A 13211-nucleotide genomic window follows, 5' to 3' on the forward strand; every position below is an offset into this window, starting at 1 on the left:
ATCAAACGAGGCACGTAATATATGGGCTTCGGGCACGATGATGCAATTTGATGGCGATGTACACTGTTCCTTATGGGACAGACGGCCCCAGTCGTGAGCAGCTTGGCGTGGGGCTAGGCGTAGCGCAAACAAAAAAGGAAGCACTTTTAATTGCGCCTGTGTAATTTAAACGCTTTTCTCAATTCGTTTAACGTGCGGTGTGCCTTTTTTATTGTCTATTTGCACCACGTGTTTTTTGATGCACTTTTGGCGTGCGAATGGCGAACACTTCAGCCATCGCTAATGAATGGTTATTTCGAGCTGAAGCTTTTGCAATCATGGGTTTCATTGCAATAATTTAACACAAAACTCTCAGCTTACATGGTTGAAACATAAATATGAAACGTGCTGTCCAGAGTGATTATTTGCCAAAATTGCATACTAATGCTTCCGTCCTGCTGCAAGATATAATAACTAATGTGCATCCAAAGCAAATCAAAATAAGTACGTATGGTCGTCCTCGGAAGGTCATCGCCCAACTGTGAGACCTCCCCCCGTTACATGCGTATGCGCGCACGGTGCGGCCACATAACCAACCAGCCGTGCCATTTATGTGCGGTCATTTAGTACATTGCATACCCCGCCAGGTCTGCTCCAATGAACTCCGTAGGGCATTGGCCACACGAGAAAGCTTCTGAGCATAAACCCACACCCCGGTCGGGCTGCTCTCATGCATTGCCGAGCAAGAAGTATGTTTTTTTGGTCTAAAAAGGGGCTAATTATGTGCTGCATTGGCTCGGTCCCGTTACGTGCGGCATGAAAGAAACCGTCTGTGGTCAGTTTCTTCCACCTCTTTTCGGTTCCTAGGGATAGTTCCACATAAACACAGGTGCTTCCCGTCGTCTAGATGATGTATGTACGTGTTTGTTTTTTGTTGTTGTGTCGAATGAACGGACGGAAGTGTTCGTTTGTCGTGCTGTCACCACCTGGCCGGAGAAAGGCGATGAAAGCAGCGATGATGAAACATGCTAAATGCGATTTAAGATGTCGTTTCTCGCCCATCCATCTTCAATGCTCAGTCCACTGCTCTTGCAGCGCTCCAACCCGGGAGGGGGAATGACGGTATCTAGAGCCCAAGGCACTTGCTTCGCTCGCGATAAGTGTATGTTTTGGGAACGGGTAGAACGTTTTTTTTGTCAAGTCTGAGCGAAAATGATTGCACTCTGGCACGCTCAGCTGCTTTTATGTGCCGTTGACACGATTCGGCCAGCATCGAGCCCTTCAGCCAGTGCTCGGTGGGTAATTGTTTCGGTTGCGGTGCAGCTGCCCAATGTGCTCGGTGTGGTTTGGTGCTTTAATTGGTGCCGTGTAAGGTTGCTTTAGCTAAGAACAGGGTTCAATCGAGTATGTAAATTGATTGATGGCAGATGTTTGAAACAATCGAGTGAAGCATGTTGTAGTAAGGTATGGGGCAGAAAATGCTTTAAAATGCTTTAAGGTTTCCAATTAAATGGATGAAAGAGTCTGATCTATTTTGAACATATTATTTAAATGTTAAGTGATCAATTATCAAACACGACAGGTTGATAATCAGGGGTGTATAATAATTGATGATTATTATTAGTGGTTATAAGTGGCCAGTTTGATAAACATTAATTTCTCCAGCAGCGTAAAGTTAAGCTTCCGTTCAATTGTTTGGCATGAGTGAAAATGGATTTATGCCAGCAGCAGTTGTTCCAAGACAGTAATGTTCCAATTGTTCATATCAATTCGCAGATTCGATGTTATTTTAAGGTTGGACTAAGGAAAAAAACTCCGTTTTAGCTCCATTTCTAGTTCAAACGGCTTAAAATTCGTTTTCAAAATGTACCTTCTAAATACCATCTGTACATTCTGCACATTTCTCATCAACAAATCATTATTTTAGTATCTCGTTTTTATGTACAATAAAGAGTAGTGACCCACAAAATCAGTGCTATTTCTTAAATAAGCTTATTAGCGGATACATTGACGCCCTGTCCATTCTTGAAAAAAACATCATTTTCAGGCTCCTAGCAGGAATTTAAGGCCAAAAGCTCTATTTAGCCATTAATTCAGGACGACGGAATTTGGTTCGAAAGACCCTTTACTTCTAATGATAAATGCCTATAGCTCTTTCATAAATACTGTCGATCTTAACGTTAGTGTAAATAATCTTAAAACGATTCTTCAAGGCACATATTGACGATCAGATGCTTTAAGTATTTATTTATTTATCTATTATTTTATTGTTTATATTTTCGCCATAACTACCTGTTAGTAATTCATCTTCCCTATGTTTTCTATGATGGTAATTTCATTAAGGTTCAATGTTAGCCAGTATACGTAAAACAGGAGAATAGCTATGTTGTAGTGATGGGAGCTCCGGATATGATTCGTTAATCCACTCTGACTCCTACATTCTTAGTCTGGATCCGACTCCGAAATAAATATGGCTTCAAATCCGGTTGCTCCTAACGAATACAGATTCAGTTGGCTCCGATTGAATCCGGATTACTCACTCTGATCGATTCCACATGGGTACTATTGAATCCGTTTTGTTACCGTGCTTAATGCGTAGAGAAAAAAAACTACACTACAAAACTAAGTTTGTTAGCAACCCTAACTCCTAGCTAACATTGCTGTATTATTAGCCACGCATATAAGCAAAAAATCTATGAAATTTACCTAACAACTCAATAAAGGCTGAACTTTATTCCATCCCAAACAGTCCTCCTCCCACTAACGCCGGAGTTGATCCGGATTCGAATCCGAATGCAGTCGGATTCGGATCAATTCAAATCCGGCTGCAGACCAATTTTGCCCATCACTACTATATAGGCCAGTCTAGGCTAGATGACATAATTAATAAAAAAAAAAATAATTAAATAAAATGCCAAAAAACTATTACCAAAGTGGTTGAATTACAATTTACAGCATCACAAAACCTGTAGATGAGGATGCTCTAACATGCAATTTATATAAACCAACATATTTAAATCTTTAAAGGTTTCTAAAAATATTATGAAGCCCTGCGCCACCCTGAGTGTTAAACAACGTCTCCAAGCACAGACATAGTCCTTTTTACTTGAAGAAGTAGTAGAGTAAATATAAAGAAAAACAGAATCGTTTTGCTTTTATTCTTAACGCAGTCTGTATTGCATTTCAGCTCATACAGCTGGCCGAGCTGTTTGGCGGTGCAATCCAACTCGCGCTTGGTTTCATATCGTGCTGTGGCAATAGCTATTCTTGGCACATTGACGTATATTGTTCAATTGGTTTTTATTATCCAATTAAACTGAGTCCTTTTGCCAGCTCAAAGTCGTTCAGCCGAACCGAACCTTAACGCTTCAATCATTGACGGTTGACGTTTGACGAATGTGTCAAATAATCGGCGTATTGTGTGCACTTTCGCCCGTTCCCTCTGCCCTCAGCCCTAGCTCAGATGTCAGCTGTCGACAAGTTTCGCTGCCACGAAGCAGAAAAACCGAAGAACGCTCTAAAAAAGAACGGAAATCATTGAGGAAATGCGCTCAATTAGGTGGCAATGTTTGGCGCTCTCGCTCCAAAGCGGGACTCGTTGGGCTTTTTCACCACTTTCCGTTCGTGTGTGTGTAAAACATTTTCCATTTTCATTCTATTCCCCCCAAAGCGACTATTTGCGCCAGCATTTTTCCTACAAAAATGCTTTCCAAAGCCCAAGCGCCAGCGTTTGTGACGCGTTTCTTTTTCCACAGTTTTTCCCGCTCCCCTTTAAAACTTGTCAAACTTCACTCAGTGGAAAATTCGTTCGGTCGGGTAAGTTTTCACGGAGTTTTCACGGAGACCCCGTTCCGGGCTGCCACAAGGCTGGGAAAGTGCTTACGCCACATGTATCCTCGAGGCGGTCGGCAGCTCGGTAGCTGGGGAGGGCATCTAAGTGGCATCGGGCCCACTGGTCCACGGTCGATCCGGGGCGGAAGAACTCATCCATTTAAAGTTTTGCCCGCGCTTTGCTTGGCAGCGGGCGAGAGCAACGACCTCTCTCCCTGGAGCATGTTTCTGCCACCACCCCATCCACTGCTCGCTGCCCGTGCCCGTCAGGAAAATGTGGCCATTTTCCTCCCCTTTCGGGTGGTTCGTTGCGAAACAGTGCAATTGTTTCTTTTATGCATTTTTCATAGCGCAGTAACCATCAATGATGGGGACGGATTGTTGCGGCTGCTTATAGGGAGGGCTAGGAGTAAAGGAGTTTCCCGGGAAGGGGAAGGGAAAGGCAAGGTTGGTAGCTCCCATGTGGGGCTGTCAAATGTTGAACATTCTTTTTGCCGATGAAAGGCAGCTCAAAATATATATATTTTCCACCGGTGCGTCCGTTATTGACTCGCTAAACTTTACCATTTTGGTGTTTTCTGCAATTTTCCTTTTGCCCCTTTTCCAGTTCCAAAGTCCATCCTCGGGCAAAGGGTATTGAGTTCTATATTTTTGCGGGTTTTTTTACTGGCAAAAGAAAAAGATTGAAAAATCTCGCTTTCTTTTTTGTATTTCATACACACACACACACGCCTAAGCCTTTAACAACTTCCGTAATAGAAAAAAATAGTCCCACTCCTTTCCCCACCGACCGACCCGCGCGGATGATGACAATTGGGAAAACCGACACGGTTGCTTTAACCTGTGCCAATAAGCAATTGGAGAATTTCGGGAAAAGCCATTGGGTTTTCTTTTTCGGGACAAAAACTCACCATACACCAGGAACCATCCGTAGAGCATCAGCATAATAACATACACACGCGTACGCACAGGTCGATATGGCAATAACAACGATACGGGGTTGCGCCCAAAGTTCAGTCGACGACGATATTGAATGCGATTATGTACCACTTCCGGTGGCAACGCACACACACACACACACACACATCACGACCGTATGGTTAGAGGCTAACGAGTTTCCGCTTTTTTCCTGGCGGGCGCTCTGCACAGCTCGCACTGTTTTGTGCGGCGTATGCAAAGTATGCTTTCGTCCTCCACCGCTGTTGGCCCGTTGTTTGGGCAGCGGCAGGCAGGTAAGATTTCTTTAAACTGACGCGAAATGTATCGGAACGACCTCCTCCGGGCGGGAAAACCGGTGGCCGAGATAATGTAACGTGCCGAGATTGAATAAAATGGAAATTGCCCAGGTAGGTAGTAGGTGTGCCGCTGGTTGGGTGTATATTAAAAGTTGTCTTTTTTCTATTTAAATTGAACGCCATTTCTGCTCGACTTTTAACACATGTGTAACATAATGATGATGTTCTGTTCCTTTCAACGTGTTTTTTGTTGCTGTTCGTGTAAAGCATTCGCAATGGAAAACATCGCATTCGCTGCATAACGAGCATGGGGCTTCACTGCCATTTCGATGCAATATTTGCCTGTTCCGGAATGGCTTAATCAGCACATTTCAGCTTAAATGGTTCGTTTAAAGGCATGAAGCATAACAAAAAAAAAATCACTACACACAACTTTTCCGATACTTTATTGCCGATCCTTTATTGCACCTGACAGTTGTCTTGGTCAGCGCGCATGCAACCGCAGCGCTGCAAATTGGACTGCGCACAAATAACCGTCACGAAACTGCATTGCAATCGGTAGAATCTTTCCCCGAAATCGAAACTAACTTCACTGCAGTGAACCGTTTGTACCGAAATCGATCGGACCCCGAGGGAGGGGGGGGGGGGGGGGGCAGCAACCGGTAGAACCCCAAAACAAAAATTATCGTTTTAAATGTTGCTCAAGGTTCCTTGGTCTGGTCGGGCCTGGCCTGGCTGGTAGTGTTTTGGATACAAGGTTTCGGCGAACCGCTTTCAAGGCTACGGAGGGTCGAAAACGGGGGCTCTCGATAGGTTTTCTTTTTTGCCACCCGTTAAATCATGCCTTTGCTCGCAGCACTCACGCAGCCAAGCCAAGCCAGCCAGTTTGGCAAACTGCCTTTAGCCGTTTTATTTTATTTTTTGTGGCAACAAACTTGGCAATACTCGGGTGGACCGGCCACCAGCCAGGCAAAACGCCAATTGCAGTCGACAGCAAGTTCAGAGAGGAGGGGGACAGTTGGCACCAAACGGCGACCAAAATAAGCACCATAATAAAAGTTCGATATTTATCCCATTCCATCATTGCAGTTCTGCAGACGCTGTGGCGTCGTCGTGGCCGCCTGTTCGTTTGGACTTGTCCGGTGCACTGGTGGGCATTCGTGATGTTTAAAAAAACCATAGCGACCAAATTACAGTTTCTTAACGTGAACTTGGGAAAGGTCAAAGCATAAAGAGAGAGGCTCAAAAACACTTGAAATGGCTAGATCTACTGCATGATATATGATGGTGACGGTGGGTTAGGTGTTGTCTGTGATCAGGCATACATTGCGTACATTGGATCTTATATGTACCATTTTTAAGTCATTTGTTGAGCTACAATTGAAAGGAGTAAAATAAAGTATTTATATTGAAAGGTAATTTACCTCAACTACAACAGTTTAAACGTTTACCAAATAATTGGAATAAACCCCAAAGCACTGGGAAAATACTCCAAAAAACTGTATTTATTGATCCAGTGCCCGTGATTCAGCTTTAACGCTTACAAAGTAAAACTAAAAAGATGTTTATTATTGTTTGGGCATTCGTATCTTCTCACTGCTGTGTTGGCTGTTGTGACCCCTACCCGGCATCGGTTTGACGGCCATAAGGATGGATATTGCCGTTGCAAAACGATTTATTTATCGGCAAACAGCAATTGAAAACTATCCAAACAAACAGGCGGTATGGCAAAGGCTGGCTGGCTTGCTTCAAGGATGGACAGCAGAGCTGGCTCTGTTTGCTCTGTTTGCTGCCACTGTAATCATTGTCCGTCTTCGTTCGGCTTATGACCCTGGTTATGACTTATAGAATTTGGCGCAAAACTGAGCAGGTCTGTATTGTGTCAGGTATTGCAAGATTTGATTATAAACTGAGTGGTTTTTTAATCCGTCTGTTTACTATGTGACCTTTAGCGGAAATGGTTATTGATTTTATGAAAGTAGATAGATTGATATAATAAGCTCTTTTGCTAAAGCTTTAAAAAGAATTTTGTATTCGTTTAATTTTTAGATATGTAGACAGTGAAATGCTAGACGATAGTAATACTAACCAAGGATGTAATGTAAACTGCTTTGCCAAGAGATAAACTTAAAAAAAAATTGATGTACATCATACAGACCTAATGGAAGGTTACAGGATACAAGAATCTTGCCAAAAAAGTTCAAACTCACTCAAACAACAAACCACAAACGAACATCTCATCCACTTTTAATGATTTTGGGCCGATCTAAAGTAGAAAGAATGGCAAGCATTTTACGATCCATCCAACCATGGCTTGGAGTCCCTTTGAAGATGCATTCTTTCTGCATGCTGAATTATGTAACCATGCACTCACGAGAAGGCAACCGCAAGCGGTGTCAGTGTCTTGCATATGCTGTCTTTTGGACATGCACATGATGCCTGCAAAACTGTACAGCTACTCTACCGTGTACTGTTGTAGTGCGTACACGTGAACACACTGTGACGAGTAAGCTTTGTGGGTTTTAAGTCTTTACTTCCTTTCATTTTTTGTTGCTCCCTTCTAACTGCAACTGTTTGCCAACAGCTCAACGTGCCCAGAAGAGTGGTAGCATTAACTGCTTTGTCTCTTTTCTCGTTAGCTCCTTGCATGTTACAAACGGTTAAATGAGTGCAAGCATTGCTTTTGGAGCACTTTTTAAGACAGATGACGCATGAACATAGAAGGTAAAAAGGGCCTTCTATGCCAATTTTGTAATCCTTTGTAAAAAGGGGAAAGAATGTTATTTTTCTTAGATAAGCGTCTCATAAACTGTTCAAACACACCATCAACGCCATTCTTCATTTCAAGCGATAGTGACAGTTTGCTGTTTCAATTTTCCCTTCTCCGTGATCATTTATCTCAAAGCTCACACAACGTGAAGAGCTGACCAACCCCTTCGGCCAACTCTTCGGTTTGATGATCCCCTTGAGTGTGTGTGTGTGTGAGAGAGAGCGATTGAAACAACGTGCTGTGCTCTTGACAGGATGGTTGGCAACGACTCCGGTGGTATGAGTTCACCACCATCACCACCACCAACCCGACCGTCTGGTTGAAAGGGAAAAGGAAGTTTGATAACGCGTCAGACACGAGAGCGTTGCGTTTCGCGAGTTCAAAGGAATCCGACGGACGTCCGTTCGGCCCTCCAACTACCACCGTGTCCAGCACGTTCCAGTCCGGCTCTTGGCTTTAGCTGGAATCGTCCAACGACCGGACGAATTAATCACATGCATTCAGTCGGCACTCCCCCCCCCCCCCCCCTTCCCAATTAACGGGGGAGGTTTTGCCGGGTCGGGCGATCGTATGATGCGTACAATTGATTTCATTATGCTGCCGTTGTTATGAACGGAATGCATATCGGTAGCAAACGAGTGAAAAAGGGAGGAGTACGCGCAGGGGAAAAGTGCCACTGATAAGTAGCAAATGCAATCGTTATGCCCCCGCCCCGGCGATGCATCTAGTCAACGACATTTAATCAGTGTGTCTTGGGCGCGCGTTATCAGTGCGGAGATAGAGCGGGGGCCGATGCTTCGTGGCAGTGATTTATGACGAATGCAAAAGAATTTGACCGGCCGATGAAATGTGTCAGGGTTGATTTGGTTTTGTTTGTTAGAAGCACCAATTAATGACACAATAATGCAATCGAAAATTGGAGGAAATTGTTTGCGCTTGAAAGATTACTTTCATGTCTGGTGATATGATTTGTTTGGTTCGTTTCAGATTCTTCAAGGCTTTACTAGAACTAAACTTCTTTCTTTTCGTTCCTTTCTGCATTCTATTGCACCCTTCCGCTCTAACAAATGCCGGTTTCTGTGTCCTTTGGTGCAATGGCAAGAATGTTTTGCCGTGGAGAATGGTTCCAATCCAGCTGGTTCACCATTACACCCGACACCCGACCACCGTGGCGGAACACGACTGTCCCGTGTCGTTCCGCATGGTCGGCTATAATTGCAAAAGGGTTTCGGTACCGCCCTGCACCGCCGAGTGGTTTTGCTTGACGAAATAAGCCTCCACCCCCTTTTCCCCCCTCATTTACACCCTCTCGAGGGCCCCAACGGTGGCCAAAGATGCAATTACGGGCGTTAATAGCCAGCCAATTGCGAATAATGCCACCAGACAGGTTTGCCTCTGCCTGCTCGGGAAGGGGCGTATGGGCTTCTCTTTCCATCTCTCTCTCCCTCTCTCTTTTGCGTTGGTCCGAAACGGTTGAGTGAATCATCCAAAACCAACCTGGCTGGCCTGCGGCTGCGGTCGTCTTCGGTTCTCCGGTGAAGTGGAAAGATACACAGCGAACGTGCGGTGCAACTGCATGGAGCATACTGTGTGTGTGTGTGTGACGTTAAAGTTGAAGTAAATCGACACTCAGCATCCAGACGGGGCACCGGCAAGGAGAGGTCTAGACGGGGTCCCACCAGAGCGCAACACTACACCAGGGCCCAGCTACAAAATTTCCAATCGAAAGAAACCGCAGCAGCCGATGGTGCTGCTTCTTAAGACACTGTCCTAAGCATCATCGACAGCTAACGGGGAGGCCGTCTCGATCGATGGAGAAATTCCTTACTGCCCGCCTAAAGGGTTCCGGTGTTGATTCTGAACCGAACACGGGGTGAGAACGACTAAGTCGATCGATGTAATCTCACCTCGACCGTGTCCCACCACATATCAAGGCAAAAAGCTCAGGCAAAAACCCCAGCCGTGTGTCGGGTGGCTAGCCCAACGAGTGTGTATGACCTCCGGTCGGTTCCACGTCCCAGCCTGCTGAAGGGGTTGTACGCCGGTCAATAATTTTGCGTGCTATCGGGCACTCTTATCACTGTCCCAATCTCTCGCCTGTACCAATGGCTTACCCCATTAGTGGGTGAGTGACGATTGTTCGCGCTGGTCGGAACCCTTTTTCCCCTTTTTTTGTTTGTTTGCTAACGACATCCTTATAGTGGTGCCAACTTGGTATGGTTTAATAGAGTTACTGTTCCGTGCGAGTAGTAAATCCGTTTTCACCCGGTGGGAAAAGGCTGGCAACGCTTAGTGTGCTTTTCGCAACGTACTTGCATTATACTACGCCGGGAGCGATTGATTTGATGTGTTTATGAAAATGAGGAAACTATTTTCGCTTGCTCGTGTCTAATGGCCCGAAGGCCATGGGTGGCAGGTTCAGGTTAACGTGTGGCGAGATTTGTGCAACATATTTTGGGACAATTTCGGTTAAACGGTGCGCCATTGTCGCTTTAGGGCTAACGGTACCCTGTTTTGGCTTTATTTCCATTGCCTTTGTGAGGTTTATTTCATTGCCAAGAGCTTTTTGAGTGGAATTAGCTTTGTATAAAGCGCTTACGACTGGCGTCTACTGTGCCCCGGGAAGACGGGAAATCATTAATATATTACATCGGATTCATCGTTTCCGGCTCGCGCTCAGCTGGCGGCCTAGGGTTTTGTACCTAGGTTTGTGCTGCAGGTTAATTTAAAAATGATTGATTCTTTGTGATGCAAAGCGATACCAGCCAACGTAACGGGGTTCGTGTTGTTTTTCGGGGACGCTAATAAATTGAGGCAACGCAACTGTGTTGTAGCATTATAAATCGTTTTGCTACTCGATTGCCATCTGGCTGGGTGTTTAGTAGCACTGTTCGACTTTTACCTTCATTAATTTTGAGTTAATCATTAACGATTGCAAACAAAAATAGGTAAAACATTGGACAAAAAGCACGCCATTCATTAGAGCACAGGTCAGCATGAGCCGTTTCGTGGTGTGACATTCAAGCACGAAAAAATGGTGTCAAAAAGAAAAGGTTACCTCTTCCCCTTGTTCGCTCACGAGCCCAAAACATGGCCCCGATCGTAATCGCTCCAGCCAATGAAGAGATGACCAACGTGGAATGTGGAGCACGCTGGAAACTGAAACGAACTTCCGGGCTGCCTCTCGTGTGTACGGATGTGGTAAGGCAGACGACAAAAAGGTTTTGACCGCAGACGACCGGTCTACACGACCAGTGAAGCTTTCTGGTCACCAAACAGGGCAGACGCCTTTAACAACGCAAGTGATTCGGGAAGGAGAAAAGCATCCAGCAAAGGGGTTAGCTTATCTTTGGAAAGAATTTTCGAATGCTGTTCGGGTGGTCTAATTGTGGTGTTCATTTCGAGGGTAGGTTTCATGGTTTTTTGTGTGTGTCTGTGTGAGATAGAAATATTAACAGATCTGATCTGATAGCGGTGCTGAGCACACACATAAATGCCTCGGTATCCCATGGTACACAAAGCACAAAGCAGTGCATCTTAGAATCTCGCTGCTCTCGTGCTGTTGTGTTTGTTGGAAGATTCTCACTCTTTCTCATTCACTGCGCTGTCGCTGTTTATTTGATCTTCTGAATCATCTTCGCCATTCGAGTTGACTTTTCTACGTTATTTGTAAACGGTTTCTTAAGGAGCAAGAAGCTTTGAATCTTTTAAATGCTTTTATTTACTTTATTTTTTTGAAGCAAACAAAAGCCCAATCTGGTGTATTTTATTGATAGAATTTGAGTCATTGATAGTTTGTATAAAAAGGTGCACCTCTTAATTCAAAGTGCATTGTTTGGAACTTTCAATAAATCTGATAAGAAAATAAAATAAAATAATTAAAATAGATAAGTTAGTTTCAAATGACTATCAGAAAATCTATTTTTCCGCTGTATCAGGTACAACTTCATGAGATTAAAATGTTGATATCTGCCCACTTAAATCAAAAGCGGCGATGCGATCGAAATTCAAATTCAATTCTATTAATTGCCGACGTGTTGCATGCCACTATTCGTTATAATCGTAACTCACCATGCGTGTGCTGTCATTGAGCAGCAGTGTCGGTCAAGCATCGGTTGCAATTGATCCTATTCGTTTACGGTGGAACGTGTGCGATATGAATTAGCGTTTGGCTGGTGCGTAGCAAAAAGTAATCATGACAGGGATTAAAACTGTACCAACTCATGTGCAAACAAATGCGTTCGACGTTGGTGTGGAACGAGCGAATCAACCGCACTGAGAGCAAAAGAGAGAGAGAAAGGAAGGGTGAAGTGATACGCCGCCGATCGCTTCTGGCAAAATATTCCGACACAAACAAACACAACAAATATAATCGTTTTCCCATCGATCCGGATTTATTCCCTTCCAAATTTCAAACCCGTTTCCATCGAACCGAATTTTGAACCATTTTTAATCGGATGCGTGAATTTCGCTCGCTGCACGATTTCACATCACCAGCTTTCGGCAGGGATTTTCCTGAGAGAGGGAGGGGGTGGGGGAGAAGGGAACTGCTCGCTTATCAGCAATCGTCAAACATAATAGCACACATATCGTCGGCTCATCCGCCGACGATTGATGCAGAATGAATTGAACGCTTGGCACGTTGGGCAGCCCGAAAACTGACATAAAGAACGTGTCGTTTAACGGTTAGTCCAATTATTTGCCCAGTCTCGTCATATATCGTGATGGGTTGGTGGAAAAAAGAAAAGAAAATGAAACGAACACACACAGACACACCAAATTTGGTGTGCTACAGTCAAACGAACAGGTCGGCTAGATGGAATACGTGCCGGATTTCGTGGTCTATTCGTGATGTTAAATTATTCACAACTACCAGCAGCTTGCAGTCGGGTTGCATTTGCGCGAGCAACGTTGGTGCAGGCGCGCTCGTGATACGATTGAAAGGAAACCAATTTTCCAAACGAGGGTGAGTTTTTTATTGTCCAATCCTTTTTTTTTTTTGCTCTCCTCTGTTAGTACTGTGTGCTGAGCTGAACGCTTTCATAAAAATGCATTGGCGAGATGGAGGAGCATATGCCACATGAGCCACCCGATGGTGTGCTGGGCTTTTGGACTGCATTTTTGTTGAGAGCTTGTGTGATGTGTATGCTTTCAATGAAATCAAACAAGGATCACAGCTGAAGCAGTACTGTTGATCAAATATTTAACAAAATATCATTATTTTTGAGCAGTTTTGAGTGTAGGAGGGATGTTAGATTTAAATTTTAAATAAAAGGAGGTATTGATTCGTTCTAGAGATTTGTAGAAAGTAGGTAATGCGTAAAATTTAAACATTTCTTTGTGTATACGAAGCTTCGTACAATGTTTTAAAACGTTGGAATGGTGTTCGATATCAT

The 13211-nt window shown here is 44.2% G+C and overlaps 1 protein-coding gene across 1 annotated transcript in view; it reads left to right on the top strand.

Annotated features, from left to right (window-relative positions):
* The window catches only part of LOC120959637 (uncharacterized protein DDB_G0283357), a 120487-nt gene that overhangs the window by 51620 nt on the left and 55656 nt on the right, over window positions 1–13211 (top strand). The gene's annotated exons all lie outside the window — the stretch shown is intronic.

Source organism: Anopheles coluzzii, chromosome 3 (genome assembly GCF_943734685.1).
Source record: "Anopheles coluzzii chromosome 3, AcolN3, whole genome shotgun sequence".
Lineage (NCBI taxonomy): Eukaryota > Metazoa > Arthropoda > Insecta > Diptera > Culicidae > Anopheles > Anopheles coluzzii.